General features: G+C 35.6%; 1 long non-coding RNA gene across 2 annotated transcripts; it reads right to left on the bottom strand.

Moving 5' to 3' along the window:
- Window positions 1-3,015: 3,015 nt before the first annotated feature.
- LOC116792220 lies at window positions 3,016-19,915 on the bottom strand. 2 transcript variants are annotated; one of them, XR_004359031.1, is made up of 4 exons: window positions 19,757-19,915; window positions 15,981-16,091; window positions 9,200-9,313; window positions 3,016-3,147 (listed from the first exon to the last, which is right to left on the bottom strand). It is a non-coding gene; the product is annotated as an uncharacterized LOC116792220 (long non-coding RNA). The 2 variants fall into 2 exon arrangements; XR_004359029.1 differs by lacking the exon at window positions 3,016-3,147 and adding an exon at window positions 7,768-8,044.
- Between the last annotated feature and the right edge of the window lie 46 nt (window positions 19,916-19,961).

Genomic DNA, 19,961 nt, shown 5'->3' with positions numbered 1-19,961 from the left:
TTCCACTCCAACAACAGCTAGTTTTTTGAGGTTTCCCTACCATTAGAGAACTCATGGATGACTGTCACTCACAACACTGTCATAGCTCTTATACTTCCTTTTTTCTCTTCATATATGTAGAGAATTTATTGGAAAATCAATCACTGGTATAGATACTTGAAATCAGAAAGCAGACAAAGTATTAAGACTGAAGCTAAAATGAAAACACACAGTACAAAACAGCATAGTTCTTGTTACACTTTAATACTCCTCAGTATCTGCTGAAGAGCTGAAATGCTGTGTTGGTTGGCAATGGTCCTAACTTTTTCAATTAAGAGGATAGTAATAATAATAATAATAATGTCTCAGAATATGATGGGTCTAAAAGTGGAATGTCTGTTGTTATGACCTATCAGGACATGAACTGAACTCATTCGGTGACTGATGATGATTTGAATAAAATAATGTTTTCAATTTTGTTAGAAAAAATTCTACCTGTGTTCATTTTGGGAACAAATGTATCCACTAATGAACATGATTTTTGCACTTAGTAAGGACTTCTAAAAAGTTGATGTTATTATTAGCACAGTTTCAACTTTGAAACCTTAATTTCTCCAACATAAAGGAAGTACTATGTGCATGCCCTTCCTTTTTAAAAAAAACAGTTCAGGCTACCCAAAGTTACCGTTAACTCATGAGTTCATTATGATTACACTTTCTGCTTCTAGGCAGCGTGCTGCAGGAGGACCCTGTAGGAGCTAACAATGTTCAATCACATGTAGTTTTGTATTTGATGTTATACTGAGTCATGGAAACATGATGGATAATATGTACTGTTTTAGGAAATCATCTGCAATCAGATTACACATACCATTTCTCGGTGTGCGCTTGATAATGCCACTTTTGGAAAAATATTACTTTTTCTATTTGACCTTTCTCCTTTTTCTATTGCGTCATGAAATAAATCAGTGTTTTATAGAGAGAGAAAGTTAAAGTTTCTACCACGTTTCGAAGCATGTGGTCTGTGTGCTTTCCTTCCCTTTGTGTCCCTAATTGCAAATCCTACTCTCTCACCCTTGGTAGTTCCTACCAGTATGATCTATTTAGTGATGGATGGTTTGAGTTCTTGTACTCTAAAGCTGAATCAAGCCTCTGTAAATACAGAAATCTGGAATTTCAATCTGATTACTCTGAAAAGCCCTTCTTGTTATTGATCCTGCAGGTTTTTAGCTGTTTCCTGACTTCTGTCAAACCTTCTCCTGGCTAAGCCATTTTGTTCCAACCCTAAAAGGAGCAGTCATTGGTAGATTCATTGCATAACAGCAAACTGTGCTTTTTTTTCTCTTCAGTCTTGGTTATTTACTCTGGCTCAATATCATGCTTGAGAAAACATTCTTGCTATTCTCCAGAATTTTGCATATAGGTAAACTCAGAATTTTCATATTGCAACTCTTAACAAAAGGGGCAAAATATTCTGGTGTTCTAGATATTAGACACACAAGTGGCTAGAATAATTGATGCACCACTTCCAATTTTTCTTTAGAATAAATATGCCAGTCTGTACTTGGTATTTCTCTTCTGAGAGAGTGACCAGCCTGTGCGTTTCTCTGGAGTCAAGGGAAAAATCAGAGAGATGATGGTGCTGTTTGACACAACTCTGTTGAGCAGGAGGAGGTACAGGGTTCAGAGCTTGTTGATGAATCATTTCAAGATTCTTTGTGGTTGTAACTCATGGAAAATCTATTCTTTCACTATTCATTTAAAAAAATTCTTTAAATTAATCAATTTTTAAACTCATATTTTCAATTAAAATGAAAGTTATTGAATTTATGGATGGGAATATTTGTGGGAAAATATTTTATGGTTAAGGAATATTGAGAGAAGTGGAATTTTGAACTGGAACATGTGGGTTTTCTCACACTGAATGCAGTTCCAAATATTCATTTGGGATTTACAGATAAAGCTATTTAGTAGTGTTCAGCCAATCAAAAAAACCAAACCCCCAAGTATTTGAATTTATGAAGCTTACACTCAAAACCATGAGCAAGTGAGAGCCTAGGAAATATGACTCCATTAATATGGAACTTAACACCCAAGAAGAGTACTGTGTCTCCATCTGCTGGTCAGCGGTATAACCCTCTGCCTTCCAGGACCTGGGGTGTAGTAACCAAAGCCCAAGAGGCTTTTGTTCTCTCTTTTGTCGTCAGTGGGTAATTAGTTTGAAGAATCTCATTTCCGATACTAAAAGTTCTTTGAAAATGACAGTAACCAAAGGGACGTACTCCATAGTTTACAGCATCAATAAATATTTTTTTTCCTTAAAAATCTGGTTCGTTAGCATCTCCATTTTCCTCTCAAAATGGATTAGATATATACCACTGGGGAAAAAACCCCACAATGAAAGTCACTGATTCAATTAAAATTTGGAGAAAATTGCAACATTTCATTTCAGTAAAATCATTAAGAAAAGAAAGTGTTCAAAAAGTAAGAGGGATAACCAACAATTCAAAAAGATTAATCAAACCCAATGTTTATTCAAAATGTCATAATTTCAGTAGAGTGATTTGTACAGATTAAGGGATTAGTTTTAGCTATTACTAAAAAAAGATGACCGTATCATAAGCTCACGGTGAGTCACAACTGAGAGTCTTTTACGCTAAAAAGTTCTGTTCGTGTTTGGATTGGTTAGGGTCATCAAAAGCAAAAAGTATTATATTTAGATATGTTTAAAATATCTGTCAGTGACAGAATTTGTGGTGTCAGAAAGAACACATTCATCTTAATTTGAGTGGTTAAGATGCTTTTCAGAGAAGACACAACTTGAAAATCCTGTTCTATGTCTCTGCTCCTAAATGGGAATTCAGTTCTAGGTCTTCTGTGGGTAATTTTCAGACCTGTTTTACAACCATTATAGAATTAATCTGGTTTAAGTAATATTTGTTTCTGAAAATGAACAGAACATCTTCTGAGAAGAGATTTTGTGCCTGTAATTAGTTATCTGCACTACGTGGGGACGAGTGCACTAGTCTGCTTGACATAAAACATTACAAAATTCCATGCAGGTCCCTTTAATCAAAGCTGTCAGTCTCAACTAGGCTGCTCTCTGGTCACTCTTGTTTGCATAAAAGAGTTTCAGAAGAATTCCCTTTTACCCCTTTCTTGTTTGCTCTGGAATACAAAATAAAGTAACAGAATTTTTTTGAAGTGAAATTCTGGTTGTCTCTGCTATGTATCAGTCAAAAAATTTCACACATTTATAAGTTTCCTCTTGAATAGTAGTTAAAAAAAACACAGAGGAAGGTTGGAGTATAATTACTGGGTTTTAGATGAATGAAAATTATGTTAATTAGAAGTTAATAGTAAAGATTATAGGCATTGTAATCCTTGTGCTCTAGTGAAAGGAATTACTCAGTATTTCACTGAGATTAAAACCTTCAGCAGATATCTTTATTCTGATTTTTCCTTTAGATTTATGTTTTGCCCTTGTGCCAGGGCCTTGATGTCAGAATGAGCTTTTGGATCGAATCTTCAGCTGGCATAAGGAATGTAGCTCCATATAATTTTACATTTATTGCAAGAAAGCAACTCATGGCAGTAAAAGAATGTTGTAAGATATAGGAAAAATCAAAAGCTGTCATGAAAGTTTACTGAATAATTTTCAGTGCAAAGCTTGGCTGAAGCAGTAATGAACTGAAATGTCCCACTTACAGCTGCTGTAGTTTTTCATAGCAATGAAATTATTGTATGAAACAGATGCATCTGTAGTGACATTGCTAACACTGATCTCAACTCTGTCACAGTTGTGTAGAAGTAGCAAAATTGCAATTTTGCTTACTGAAGAATTTGGAAACCTAAAGTGAAGCTAACAGTAGTTTACCTAAATTGTATGTTACAACTTCATTTTTTATATTAAATATGTAATTGAAGTGCTTTATGTACTGTTTATCACTGCAATGAAAAGGTAGTCAGAATGAACTTCTCTATGCTGTTAAACTGCCTCTTATTAGCATTGAAACTATATTTGCAGCGCATTATCTTAGACTAATTTTTTTTTGTATAAGGAAATTGCCATCAAAGCATAGTTAATCTGAGCTGAATTAGATTATAATTGGAGTCCTTATGAATGGGGATTTAAAATTATTCTGTATTGTCACAGAGTAACAATACATTATTAGGATATTAAAAGTAGTTGGCAGCAGCATCATAAGAGTACATTTCATATTAACATTTTGTGCAGAGTTAACTTAGCTCATTTTTTTTGTTTGCACATGTTTCTTGTATCTTCTGTTATAATAAACTGCAGAAACATCAGTGCATTTAAGATTTTCCAGCTTTAAAAATGCATCACAGATTAAGATATAGCTTAAAAAAGGACTCTATCCAAAGCCTTTTGAAGTCAATTGAAAGACTGCGACTTCAATGAGCTTTGGATGGGGCCCACAATGTGCTTGTTGCAAAGTAACAGCTGTGCAGGCCTTTGTTTGCAGGAGAATCAGAAGTCTTATATTTGATGGTTGAGATACAGTGAAAAGCGAAAAAGAAGAAAGATGGAGGCAAAATAATACATAGCATTTAAAAATGGAAATGAATGCTGTTTGTCTTAATTAGGAGATGCATCACAAGCCTTTGGCTTTTATTTTTCAACTGAAAATATTTGAACAAAAAGCATCTGAAGAGGTCAGGATGTTTCTGTGAAGTTTTTGCAGGAAGGCATACGAGCACTGTCTTGCAACCAAAAGGGAGTAACATCTTCACAGCTCTTTCATATACAAATGAATGAGAATGGCATTTCTACTTGACTTTTTTTATTTCTCCAACATGTATATTAGGGGTAGGGTGGGGGGTGGTTTACTTACATCTTGCAGCAGAAAGAAGTACCAATGACTCACAACTCAGTTTGTTAGAGAGTGAAATTCAACTACTTTTTCAAGTCATATATGATTACGTAGTTGGTAACCTTTAGAAGTAGTTAACATGGCAAACATTGGCATAACACAGTCAGTTCTATGCCCAGTGAGTAGAAATAAATGTGAGAAATCAACATTGTCAGATAAAATACATTTGAATGTCTAAATAGATGTACTAGCTGATGCTTACTGAAATCTTGTGTGCATATCTATCTATCATCTATCTATCTATCTATCTATCGATCTATCTATCTATCTATCTATCTATCTAATCTCAATATCACCTTTAAGAAATACAGCTATGTAAAGGTCATATACCTCTTGACAGTCATTTGCTGTAGTGTTTTCTCAGGCTTGTTAATAGCAGAACAACAATGCATTTATTTTAACTTTTGTGTTGTAATAACTGTCTGCATTATTTCTGTTTTTCTTTATATACAAGACACTGCTGAAGAGGCAATGGCAGTGGCAAACACAGCCGTGCAACTGTATTTTGGGCTTTTGGTATATATTTCAGCTGAAGGAAATTAAGAAGGAAAGGTAGTGGCAGAAAGGAAGAAAGGTTGAGCATTAGGACCACTCTCCTGCTGTCAGAGGGAACACATAATATAATGGCTTAATAAAAGGATCAAGATCTATCAAATATATTTTTACCATCAGTGCTTTACTTAAAGGATGGTTCCAGGTGCTCCTTGCTGTAACCCCGTGAAATGCCTTTTAATTACCCAAAGAATTTTACTCTTGATCATACCAGTTTATTCTTCTGACAATCTCAATGTTAACATTCATTCTTAGTGTTTATCACTACTGTATTTACTGATGGTAGCATATACCCTATCTCAGCTTTTGTTCCATTAGGATAAGCAAAGAAACCCTTACTAGCATTCTCCCATATTTTTTGCTTATTGCATAGCTGTTAGCTATATCTTTCGTAGTATGAGTTTCCTCTACTTTGTCTTAGAGAGCATAATTTTATATATTTCATATTTTTGGTATTCCACATAAGATCCTACCAATATATAGTCACTTCCCTTGACCTTAGCACACGTCCCCTGACCGCTTACATTTACCTTTTCTTTGCTGCATCACACTGGCTGTACGTAAGATCCAGGAGACTTGTGCCTTGCAACACACTACTACAGGCAGTCCTGGCCTTCTTGAAATTCTGACTACCTATCCAGACTACAGTTTAGATGTGACTAGTGACACAAATTTTATTAGCACATCTGAGGACTGAGAACAACTGCTACTCTGTTATTAACTCCTAACGAAAAAGTAACTTCAGTTAAATGCATCTGGCCCTTATGGCTGTAAAGAAAATCTTCAGAATGGTAGCTGAATCTATACCCATGTAAGGCCAAGAACGCTGCAGACATGAAAGTACAGCAACTGTATAGGTTCTTGTCCTCTTTTAATTTTTATTTACTATGAAAACAAAGAATTAATGTCTTGATGGGCTCATGTAAAGTATATCAAAAATTGCCTAATCAAAGTATAAAAGAAATGAGACTAGGAAATGCTTGTTAAACAGTCCTAGGGGGTTTGTCCACTGAAATTTTACAAAACCAAAAGAAAATGTTGCCACTGCACCTGTTTTCACTGATCAAATGTTAGTATTTTGTGGGAGGAGGCTTGTGCAAATCTTTATACGATGATATTTAAACATTTTGAAAAACTTATGCATTGAAATGAATTATGGAACATTCTTGGATCTTTCTTCTTTTCTGTGTACTTGCAACATCTTGTTGAATATCGCTACTCAATCAAAATCTCAAAAGTATATGTTAGAAGATGTATATACTTATCAGAAGCACAGAAGTAGTTTGTCTGGATACATCAGCAATACAAATTTAAGAAAGATTGTACTGTGCAGAGCGTGCAATCATTAAAAACCCTTTGACATTTGGGGACTTTTAGCTAACATTTTTATTAAAGAACAGAACCATTTCTTCATTCATTACCCGAGCTGGAGAAGGAATATTAACTTTCCCTACAATTGCTGCAATGTTTCCTTAGATCTGGGAAATAAATCATATTCTATAACTTGCATTTCCCCACTTCTGGACTGACTGCTTCTAATCCTTCATGACTGCAGCAGCAAAGGGAAAGGTATAATGCAAAGCCTCTTCTTCAAGAGACATTTTAAAATATTATTTTCATGACAAGATTTTCTGTTTTCCTTTTCCTCGCAGTTTTGGATGGCTAAAGATGTCAAAGGCAGGAATACTTTAATAGTTTTATTTGTTTCATGTTACAAATATCTTACTGTAAGTAGGTGCTGTAGCAATGTGCTTCTAAGCTTTTTAATGTATTATCAATGTCAGCCTAACTCTCAGATAACTTCTCTGCAGCTAGCTAGGACTTGAAATAATGAGCTTCTTAGAGCATTGAATCAGAGCAAAAAAATAGAGGAAATTCCATTGCGAATATTGTACTTGCGAAACAGTCTTGGCTGCCTGTAATTTAGTAAGAGTACCAGGCACTTTCTTTGATCTTAATGTTTAAATGTCTCTAAAGAAAACTTTGTTTAGTTTTATTTTTTTTTCCCTTTCACACCTGAAGTTGTTTTCTTTGTTTTCCTGTAATATGTTCAACAGAAAATTAATGTGTTTTGCATCAGGCACATGAGCATTTATTTGGCCTTGCATTATTTATTAAGAGAATTTATTTATTTATTTTTTATTTTCTAAACAAGAAAAAAAAATCCTTTTTCCTGGGAGACATATTCTCCAGTTGGATTAATACTGTTTATTGCTTATGTTCAGTGGGGAGACAGACATATATGTAAGCATCAAATAACCTGTATTCAGTGGAACTTTAGGACATTCATAAATACCAAAGCCCAACCCAAAAGAAATTTAGAAAATGAAATAAAGTTGAGGTGTCCAGGAGCAGAATTCAACATAATTTTTTACGGCAAACAGAGTTTTAGTTGCCCCAGATGTGGCATTACAATACCCTGCACAACAAAGTGCAGTCAGCTAAGCCAACGTGGAAGGAATGTTCAGGGAGCAAGTGTGCCTGAAACAACATCATACTGGGAGAAACCTCTCCCTGCTCTACTGAGGTCTGTCACTGTGTAAGTTCAGGGTTTGTAGTACTCTCTTGTGGCCTTAAATGTCCATGATGTCCTCTGTGATTTCACTATTGCTCTGTGTCTTTCCAAAAAATGGCAATATTAGTTACTCACATTTTGTACAGTAGCCTTAAGACTAGAAGCATTGCCTGACAATCAGGAGACATAGGTTTTAGATGCAGATGAAGAAACTATAGATTGTTTTTCTGGATTACTGCTAAAATAACATCCAAGACACACAACAAGTTCATTTGACTTCACATGGGTCAACTACTACTGAGTTCCAGCTACCACTTCTAAATATTTTGGGGGAACTTGGAAGAGAAGACACATGCATAACACTTAAAGGCACAATGTTCTATAAGTAATCAAGTATTTTCACTGTTGAACATGATTATACTGACAATTTGTTTAGTGCTTGAGACTCTCACACTTCTACATGTATTTAAAGCAAGGAACAACCATTTGTTTTGAGATTTGAAATGGTTTTCTCCACATTTTCGGGGATTAAAATTTTGATTCCTGTTGCTTTCATCACTTCATTGTAGATAATTGCTTGGCAATTTTTGTCAAATCCTGAGTTTTGAAAACTGACCACTGCAATCCTACTATCAAAAGACACTGCTGAGTGCTAGAGGAATAACACTGCTAATATTATTATTATTATAAAGAATTTAAATTAATAGGAATTATTATTAAAAGGAATGCTACTCAATGGGTAGATTTTCAGGGTTAATTGCATTTGTGCCTCAGTTGTTCACAGTTGAGGAAGCCAAACACAAATTATGTGTTTCAACACAAATGTCAAACCATTGTTTGATTTGGAAGAATTCTGATTTGAAATATCTCATTAGATTGGCAGGCTGCTTCTTAAACAGTTTCTGCTTTGCTTTCCTGTGTAGTAGAAAGCATACATGAGTCCTGTGGGCACATTCAAAGGTTAGACCATGTTATATCAAAATAACTAAAGGAAGTGAACTGAAAACTGAAGTGTATTGTCTTGATAGATTTTATAGAAACCAAGAATACACAGAAAATTTCTCTCTAATGTCATTGAGTGAAAGGTAAATACAGGAAGAAGTGTGACAACTATACAGAGAATTCTATGCATTAGTAGGGCTGATGATTTTTCTAATGATCTCTAAATAGAGAAGTAGGCTGTGTTTTCATCACTGCTGATATCAGACTGCTGGAACATTTGCATGACTATGTACTAATTACCACTTTAGTGTCCTACCTGTTCTTAAGCTGATGACACCACTCTTCTTGTCATTGCACCTCATTTTTCTGTTTTCAAGGATGTACAAGTTCAAGTCAAAATGGAGGGACACATCTCTTTTTCCTTTATTGCCTACCAAGTAAACAAGAGTTTTTCAGAGAAATAATAATAATAATTTAATAAATGTGTGTTAAAAAATGCTTAAATTCATGATGTTTGCCAAGAGAAAATAAAAACTGCTTTCATACAGTTGTTCATTTCATCATCGGAAAAGTTACACAAAGCAAAAGAAGGATGCCAGGATGTACAGAAATTGTGTTAAATGTCTTGGAATTTAATAAAAAAATCATGGTTTTCTGAGGATTTCTGTGGGTTTCGTCAAATTTCAATTCATAAATATGCTTTGTGGACCCTATTTTGTATGTTCAGTGTCTAAGAACTGTGTTACAAGATGCAACACAGGAACAAAGAAATGGCTTTTGATCAATCTGACTTTATTTACAGCAAGTAGTATTGACAGAAAACTAAGATTCCTTTTGTCGTGTTGTGCGTTCTTCTACCGCACTTTGCCTCCATTTTCAATCTATGCAATTATCCCTAGGTTCAGGATAGAACTGCACTATATATATACACTAGATAAACAGTGTTAATAAAGATTCAGGGATAAGATTAGTTTTAGTGTTTTCAGTTAAGCTTTAGGGCTGATTCATAATTTTAGCTATGCATTCTTGTTAGTTAACTGTTTCATCAGTCTCCTTAGAGTTACAATCACTTCTATTCAACATTCTGTCAGCAAAGATTTGGAATTCATTTGTGATCAGACACATGGAGCCATGACAAAAAAAAAAGATATATTTAACATTTAAAATTTTCAGCAAATATTGTTTTTAAAATAATTTTCTAAATTCCTTGAGCAGCCTGTAATTTAGAGGTGGTAAAAAAGTTGTTTAAGGACAAAGATTTTGGTTTTAATAAGCTCAGTACTTCGATGGAAATACCCCACCAAGATTCTCAAATGAGTTGTTTCTTTTTAAACAAATAGCTGAATGTGCAGATACTGATAAAGATGGAAATCCCAGGCTTTTTTCTGCACATATTGAACTCATGAATTAAAAGCATATCCCAAACTTTCATTTAAATGGTGCGTTTCACTGAGTTTTGGAATAACTTCTGTTATTCAGATAGCACCATTATATGCTTTCCTGTGAATACTGAAGGCTGTTTCTCTTTGCAGAATGCAACCCACATTTTTAACACATTTTTAAAATAATTCAATTTACCATGAGATGTAGCAATTAGATTTAAGCCTTTATATTATTTGAAAATTGAAGATGAATAAAGGCCATGGGGGTTGGAAAATAGCAAATACATACTACCAAATGAAGGCTGATGGTGACCCCATAGATCTCTGAAGACAGAATAAATAATGGTTCTTTTGCAGCAGATCTCAACTTTAACCAAAACCGGACCACTCATTCTTTAATCAGAAAATGTGCAAGACATAGAGCTGCTATTATGCAATATTTAAATTTATATTGACCTTCTTCAGCCCTTTTGTAAGACTCAGTTCAGTGTTAGAATATACTCTTGTTTTCACAGAAAAGGTGGAAAATCTGAAAAGGGGATCTCAACTATAGAAGTTCTTAGGATTTCCTTGCTCATACCGAAATAATATCCACGGTGAAATCTGTGTTTTCCTTTACTTCTGAATGTCATACCTATGACTTTTAGCTGCATGAATCCTGGCTTCCTATAGGACGAAGCTAAACATAACAGTATATATGAAGAATTTACATATATTAACATGTTTTATTCTGAGCCCAAATAAATAAAACCTTTTTAAGTCTAAGTTAGTTTTTATTCCAGTCTGATGACAGTTTTTCAACCATTCTAAATAACTTTCAAAACACCAGGACACATGTACATTATTTTAGTGGGATAATAAGGCTAGGTAAATTCCCCTGTTCCAAGAGGTGAGAAATCTTGCAGTAATAAAAACATTACTACAAAGATTTCTCTCATTTATTTTCTGTATTTTTTTAGTTCTCATGCACAATCAGAATAAGTTTTCTAACTAATGGGACAGAATGAAAGAAGGAGCATTGCTGAATGTAGGAAATAAGGACGCAAAACGTTGGCACTTTCCTCAATTCTGGAAAGAATTGAAATTAATTGTAAAGGGCAGAAAAATTGACTCTTTTTTCCATACACTTGGTAGAACACTTTTTTTTTCTGTGTTATTTGTAGTACTAGCTATTTGGATCAATGGATTGCTAATTAGAAACTGACTTTGGAAGGCTGCAGTATGCTTTTCAATGATTCATGTGTTTGCATTGATTTTTGCATAAAAGCAAAATCTAGCTGTACTATTTAGCACTTAGAAATTGGTCCTCAATGAACTATTTGTAGCTTAATAGGCTTGATAATACTTGGAAGCTCATTATTGTGTTTTTATCATTATTTCTTGGATTAGACTGTATACATACACACATATGTATATACACACAACACTCAGTCACATACGGAGTTGTATTAAGCCAAAAGACAAGGTAGGCAGCAGCTTATGGCAGCAGGCTGTAAGCTTCATTTTTGCCAAAGATGGGGCCTGGCTTTCCAGGCTGAACAGCAGGTCTTTGTTTCCTGCTTTATACAGCCATCTTCCTCTCCTGCTGTTGCTAACACTCAGTGAGCAAACAGGATGTAACCTAGGGATGTGTAGATTCTTAGGGAAAGGACGGTCACTTTTCTGTCTGCCTTTCCTTCAGGAAGGTGTAGGAGAAATCCACCCCTTTCAATGTTCTACTGCTGCTTATCCCACTAAGAATAGGTCTTACCTCTGTGGGAGAACAGGATGCTGCAGGCCCTCTTATTGGGGAAAGGGTAGTAGATGAAGGTGGGTCCATGGGTGACAAGCAAAGGGTGGACAGCAAAAGTCCTGTGCTTCAGGGAAGTGAGGAAGAGGAAGATTACCCGTGAAATGAGTCAAGCTCTCAGAAGCGCAGAAGGAGAGGAGAAGAGCTGTCACTACCCTGATAACACAACGCCACTGAATCCTCACTTAGCTCCTCCAGCCTTTTTAGTCTTCTCAATCACTTTCTACCCAGAATATCATGGACCTTCACTGACCTCTGCTTTTCTAGCTCCAGTCCTACTCCAGAAACCCCATTCTCTCCCCCCACAACCCATCTGTTCTGTCCGCTGAAGCCTCCACTGAATCTTTTTAGCCTCTTTCTCCCATCTGCTGTGACCCATATTGCTGCTTCCATAAAACTGATTCTGCCTACACTGCTGAGAAGCCTTCAGCTGAGTTAGCATATACAATATGGATTGTTGGTGTCATATGGCCTATATATGTACATGTCTATAAATAGATTTATTGTCTGATATGTAGCCAGCAGTTCAGCCAAGGTTTCTATGAACATTCTTAACCTTTTGTCCATGAACACTTGAAATATAAATATAGGCACCTGCTAAAGTTCCTTGCAAAACTAATATCCAGATGGTTAGTTACAGGAGCTGTATCTAAGATTCAACTTCGTTCTCAATCTGTGGACATATTTAAGGCTATTGATGATAGATCTTTACTTCCAAATCCATGAACTTGCTAAGAACAAGTTTTTGCACTTAACTGCCAAGGTCACCCTGACTATTTTATCATATCTTTATTTATCACAGCCAAGAGATTACTGGAAATTGTTTTTTGCTCCATTTTTCAGTTTTGTGTTAAATTTTGCTGTATGTAAAGTGGTATTTCTTCATGAGAAGTGGTTTTCAATTTAAAACTTGCAACACATCTGAACTCTTTGAAAAGGATAGCAATCAGATTGACCATTTAACAAATCTTTGAAGCAAAATACTGACATTGCAGTGAATTCAGCTTTAGTTTTCAACTTTAAAAATTATTTCTGCCCATTTCTTGTGACTAGCACAGAACACGCACTAATCCAGAACAGTATCAATTAACCACAGACACCCAACTGTAAGAGCTACTTTAGCAGACAGGTGGAATTGGACTAATTATCATACAAGGTTACACAGAAGGAAAAAAGACCTACAGTCTCTCCAGGAGAATTGCAAGTCAGTGATGGCCCCCTCCCTTTGCTGCAATTATCTCCAAATCGCACCTGCCAACCTGCAGGGAAGCATTTCCATGGTTTGTGGCTGAGAACACAGTCAGGTAAACTGTTGTTTTAGTTGGATTAAAATTCTTCCATACCTCTACTTGTTTCAAAGAATGCTCTACTGTATCTGTTTCTGCAGTAAAAAAGACACTAACAATATAAAAATCACATTAGAAATTATATATATTTTTAAAAATTATTTAATGAGCTTTAGGTTGAGATACCATTGAGAGATTTGTCTCAGAATGGTTCTTATAATCATGGCTAAACTGAGATACCTTTCTACACAGATACAAGTATGTTCCTCTGTTTAAGGAGGAGACCAGGATCTAGACAGGGATCTGTAGAAGCATTTGTGCTGAATGGAAAACCTGCTCAGTTTGTAAGCAAGAAGTATTAATATAAGAGTGAAATTTCAAGGCCTGAATCTTTGGAGAAATAGATGAGATATCTAAGAAGCAGAAGGTCACCTCTTTTACTTGGGATTCTCAGTGGTACATCCTAGGCCTAGAGCATAACTCATCTTTTTCCTGGAGGTTGTGAGAATGCAGAGTTTTCTCTCATCTCACAAGTTTGTCATTCTAACCTGTATCTTGGAGAAGATGAGTGGTAGAACCTGTGAGAAAGATCTCCATTATTTTTGTTAAGTACCCTTATTGTTGTTTTGTAAGTATACTCTTGCTCACAATGGTTATATCTATTTAAATATTTTTAAAGTGATGAGACATTTGAATCATTTGGATTAATTATCATTTGGATTAATCATCCAAATTTTTGTGGCAGATAATTTCTGGTGTTAAGAATCCAATTCTCTATGGCTGAGGTAAATTGCCAACAAGTCTTCCTGGTGGTCTTTTAGATGGAAGAATCTGGTGTGTACAGATTATTTGAAAATGATAATTTTAGAGAAATTAGTTTGCATGAGTGAAAACAGAAAACATTTATTTTCTTGAAAGAAAATTGTGTTAATTGCAACTGCTCTCATTCATTGTGTCTGTCTGTCTCAGTACACGCAGAGACAGCGAGAGGGCAGTGCTGTATGCAAGCAGTCAAACTCAATACATGGAGAAAGAAAATGACAGCAGCCATTTGTGTGATTAACTCTCACATGATTGTGCTATGTCCAGTGTTTGAATCTTAGCTGTAGAGTCCAGGTGGTGTCTTATGGAGAGCCAGTGCTTCGATCTTCAACACTGTTTCTACAGGTCTAGAGCTAAACCACTGGATTAAAGATTTGAGATTTAACCTCACTTATTTTTAGAAAATTATTGAGACACATTTTCATTGCATTTTAATTGTCTTCAATACATTAATTTATTTTACAGTGATATTATACAGACTGCAATGTTCATATGGTATGAACTTAAATATAAATATTTTCATTAATTTGATCCATGATGCCAGCAAATTTTAATACCAATCTTACACTAGACGTGATCTTATCATCTCTGTTATATTGACAGATATCTAGAAATTGATTTGATTCTACAAGTAAACTATTTCAGTGATTTGTATCAGAAATGCTCAATAGAGACACAGTGGTGTTATTGGAAAAAATTATTTTCTTCAGTTTTTGTGTTAATGAGTTAGTTTAAATAGAAAAGATCATATCAGAGTAGGGGCTGGTTCTGTAATTTTAGTATAGTATACTACACTGTTATCAGGCCTTATATATGAATTTTTGGTGGTTTTGTTTTTTTTTGGATATGGTGGATTTGCTGAAAAAAGTACATTTGGAAAAGTGGCTTATAATGTAGGGTAGAGAGAAGCATACCTGGTAGTGTCATCATATCCCTTTTGGAATCTATACTGAGAATGAATTATGACCAGGATGATACTTGTAGCTAGGTCAAAGGTGAGAAAGAAGTTAATCAATAAGAACAACCAGGATTCCAGTTCTCATTCAATCATCCTATTTAATTTGGCAGTGTAGACATACCTAGTGAGGTTATGTCTGAGTTTCCTTGCCTTTGGCATGGGAATAAAAGATGAGAAAGGTATGATAAAGATGGTCTATATGGGATCAGCCACTGACCCAACTTTCTTGTCATGCTTTTTTTTCAAGAACATATGGAGATGCGGGGTTCAGAGAGCCTTCATAGTCATGCCCCTTAGATGTAAGCCTTAGGGTTATGTTTAGAGTGCAAACTGCAGTGTAATAGAAAGAGAACTGATTTTGTGTTAAATGGATTGTTTCAGGTTCTCACAGCCTTGCCACAGCAAAGGATCTACCTCTGCAAAATATCCTACTAGAAAAGAATACAACTGGCAGTGAGTTCCTGCAAATTTTTGTGTTTACTGGATTGCTTTGAGCTGTAAGACAAGGTTTGGGCCAGTTCTTCATTTACCTTTTCCTACATCATTCCTCTTTCAACAAATCATAGTCAATTACAGACAGAATTTTACCAAGATATCTAGGGATTATCTTTCCAGATAGTGAGCTCATAGCTACTTTTTCAGCCAAAGGGCTAAAGTAACTCATCACAGTTTTCCTTTAAGGAATCGGGGTAGACCTGTTATTCAAATACAGGATCTCCCCTTTGTTCTCCCTCTGCATGCACACAAAAATCTATATTTTCCTCTTGAATCCATGCTTCATGCCCTCATCCCTCATCTCTGGTCCTCCAGGTTTTCAAAATCTTCCCACCTGTTTCTCATAACATAGCGTTTACACTTACTCCTTCCAATGTGTGAACCCTTCATGGTGAAGCATGTCGGAATAAGCAATCGCTTTATTGTTTCTTTGTGCGGATACAATCTACTTGATATATATCCTCTGAAATGTATGTCTGTAGATTTATGGGAAAATGAATAAAACAGAAATTAAAACTGACAGCTTTGAAGTGATATTCTACCCTTAGCATATGGGCTACCACACACGAACACTTTACAGGATTTGTATCGGGATTATGGGCAGTAACTCAATGGGGGATAACTTCTGAACTATATTCCTAAATCTCATTTGACAGGTTTTGGATGCTGTATAATTCTTACAGTATTATTATGTCACACCAGTGATGCTGCAGTCATCATTAAGATAGTACCTTAATTCTTAGTGCTTATTTTGTCTTATAATTGCTTTTGCAGTGAGAGTTTGTATATTTTTTCCAAGCAGACAAATGAGTTTCCTTAAAAAAATTAAACGCTTCTTTCTCCAGCAAGACATGTTTTGAAGATCCAGTTTCCTCAGAAATAGGCAGCTATATCTGGAGAGAAATAACAGCAACAATCCTTTATGTTCTGAGCTTTTAAATATATACTAATGATTTGGAGTATCAGATTTGACACCATTAAAAAAATAAGTTAGGAAGTAAAGATGTGTAAACAACATTATTTTTATGAGGATACTATACTAATTTCTTCCAGTATTGGTATACATCAAGGATCTTACATCTTTAGGGGTGTGAGTGAAAGATTAGGGCAGGTTCATTTACATAAGACAGAGAGCAGATTCCTTCTGACACATCCAAATCCAAGACCAGTGGTTAAGTAATTTTTCTTGGAATATGGAAATAATAGCAATTTAACATGGAATATTTGTCTTCTGGTAAGCCTGGTTGGTATTTCCTGCAGTCACTTTGCAATCATTGCAATTTACTGTTCCGCTCTTAGAAGTAACAGAAGTATTGAGGAGAGAAATGGGGTGAATATCAAAGTTCTTCAGCCAAAGTAGTCACAACCTGAAGAAAAAGCAGCAGATAACTTGAACTGAAACAAAGATTGCTTACTGTGGGTCAAAACCGTCTTCTTTTCTGCAAAGCTGTAATTGCATTTGCTGGCTTAACCTCTCTGATTATTTTTATACAATCTTTCTGAACCAATCAGGTATTGCCACTGATTTGGTGTCAGGAGAGTAGGACATATAGGAACTCTTTTCTGATAGGAACCTTCATTTTTATTTGTTTCTACTCATTCTGTAAAATTCACCATGTATGTTTGGCAGTTACTTGAGCCCCATGCTTGTGCTCTAGATAGATTGGGAATAGATTTGCAGAGTATATATAAGCTGTGCTTTGTACTGTTTGGAATACCTTTGTTCCAGAGTGTGCATTTCTGTCATTGTTAAAATATCCTACAAACATGTTTTTGCTTTCTTTGGAGACAGATTGTTACTTTCAAAGACTAGTAATAACTGCTTTCAAGCTATATGTTTTTATGATCATAAAATGGAATTGGTTCTTCACTCCAGATGCAATAATTTTATAGTTAGTCAATATAATTTATCGTTGATTTCAGTAAACATGAATTTATTTACGTTGGTGGAATTCCAGCCATTGTGCTGCATTACAGTCCAAACAGATCATGAAGCTCAAGCAGAAGGACTGGATGAGAATGAGGGAGAAGGAAAAGCAAATGTCCCCTGGTCACATGCAGTAGCTGAAGAACCAGTTCATGGAAGCTACATCCAAACTGAGCAAGTGTCTCTGCCAAGAAGAGACTAGGAGGTTCTGCACAACAATGAATACTCTAGCTTTTTGTGTATTCTTACTTTCTTTTCAGAGACACTGGCACATGGAGCGTCAGTGAATTTTAGCTGCCTACATTGTAGTCTACGCTAGTCCTGCAGGAATTCCTGTTGCATGTGTGCACTATATGCACATGCATATAATACATTTTATGTTCTAGCCTTGTTTTATTTTGTTATGTAAGTGTATTTCAACATATGTGAAAAAAACCACGTTTTAAAATCTATGTCTAATCACAAAATATTAAAAATGGCATATAAGGGGTTAATGGAATGATGAGGCAAAAATCTGCAGTGCCAGCAGAATTCCCCAAAGAGTAAACAAAACTCTTAACTGTTGCAAACAATAAATTGTCAATACCTTGTAGAAACAGTGGATAATGAAAAGTTATAATGCCTATAGTTAGTACCCTCTTTAAAAGAATTTACACAGGATATGAAATTAAATTCTATGCACAGTTCTCTTAATTTGCCCTTAATTAAACAATACTCCATAAATGGTGCATTCAGTGACCAAATGTTCAGAGACAGCAAAATGGTGGGTCCCAAGCCATTAGGAATGAAATAAAGTCAGTCCCCTGAGAGCCTGCTAGAATCTGGTCTATCTAAGTGACAACTGATGGTTTAGCAAAGATAATTAACTTTGCAATTACAAACCGCAGCTTTCACCAATGCTGTTTCTTTCAGTATTCTCTTCTAAATGTTTTACTATTTTTACAGTGAGATAACATGCTTTTTAAAAATTCTGAGTTCATAGGGATCCATTTTTCCTACACAAAAATAATTTGAATATTTTATTTTAAATATTTCAGATCAATAATTATATGCACAGTTATTTTATAAATTACAGAAGATAAATGTTATATTTTATATGACTGTCAAGACTTCTTTCTTCACTTTAAAGATAAAAGAGCCATGCTGCATCAAACAAATTTCATATTTTTCCTTTGGTAGCAAATCCTGGACCTAACAAACCTAAATTAAGTTTCTTTAACCATGTAGACTGAAATTCTCTTCAGCACAGAGAACATCAGTTCTAACCTGATAAAAAATGCCTCCATTGAATGGGAATTGCTAGTTGAATCCGTGTGTCTGTACCCTTGATTGTCTTTACCATAATGTCTCCTAGCACATGAATTAGTGTATTTTCATGTTGGCATACATGTAATGAAATCTTCAAATATGCAATATGCTCATACTTACATGTACAAGCATTGGTATTTTGATATGATGTATTAGGGGATTATGAAAAAGCTTAGCTTAGAGAGTATAATGTTATGTTTGACTGTAGTGTTTTGTTGAGAGTGTGGATATCTGTGTACTGAACAGAATTCCAGGTAGGTATGGATTCAGGTAAGGAAGAAGACAGAACCAGGACCCAAAATGCATGAAAAATCTATGTGACTTTATCTGCTGTGCTTTTGTGTACTGTAATATGCTGAATAGCACTAACACTGGCTTCAGAAAATCCCAGTTTTAGTGACCAAGTTAATCTGGCATGCTATAAAGGACCAGTTCAAACTTGCAGGGATAAAAACACAAAGGGAAGGCTGAGGGCAAACAAAAGAGACTTCAGGGCCCTGGGATGATTGGCAGAGCGATCAGGAGCACAGGTAGTAATTTTCTTGATCCTTCTCGTAACAAGGAGTAATATTGATAAAAATAGGCATTGATCCATCAAAGCAATGAGTGGCTCTGAGGTTGGTATAATTGGAAAAAATTTGGGTTTTTTGACCATGGGATGATCTATTCAACACCTGGTCTACTGACATCTGATGGGGTGTACCTTTCTCAGAGGGGAAAAGGAGTTTTAGTGCAGGAGCTAGCAGGGCTCCTTGGGAGAGCTTTAAAATAGCTTGGAAGGGGGAAGAGGACAAAACCAGGCTCACCAGTGATGAGCAAGAGGATGGTGTGCCAAAACTTGAAGAAACCAGCACTAACAGGATCCCTCAATCTGCCTCATGAGGGGTTGGCTACAGTGTATCATACCTGAAATATTTCTACGCTAATGCACTCAGCGTGAGGAACAAACAGGAGGAGCTCAAAGCTTTAGCTGAGTCCCAGAGATTTGACATCACTGGCATAAGTAACACCTGGTGGAATAAGACCTGTGACTGGAGCGCCCTGTTGAACTGTTATAGACTCTTCAGGAGGGATAGGCAGGGCAGAAGAGGCTAAGGGGTTACACTGTATG

The sequence above is a fragment of the Chiroxiphia lanceolata genome, chromosome 1 (assembly GCF_009829145.1).
Source record: "Chiroxiphia lanceolata isolate bChiLan1 chromosome 1, bChiLan1.pri, whole genome shotgun sequence".
Taxonomy (NCBI): Eukaryota; Metazoa; Chordata; class Aves; order Passeriformes; family Pipridae; genus Chiroxiphia; species Chiroxiphia lanceolata.
This window is presented reverse-complemented; position numbering and strand designations above follow the sequence as displayed.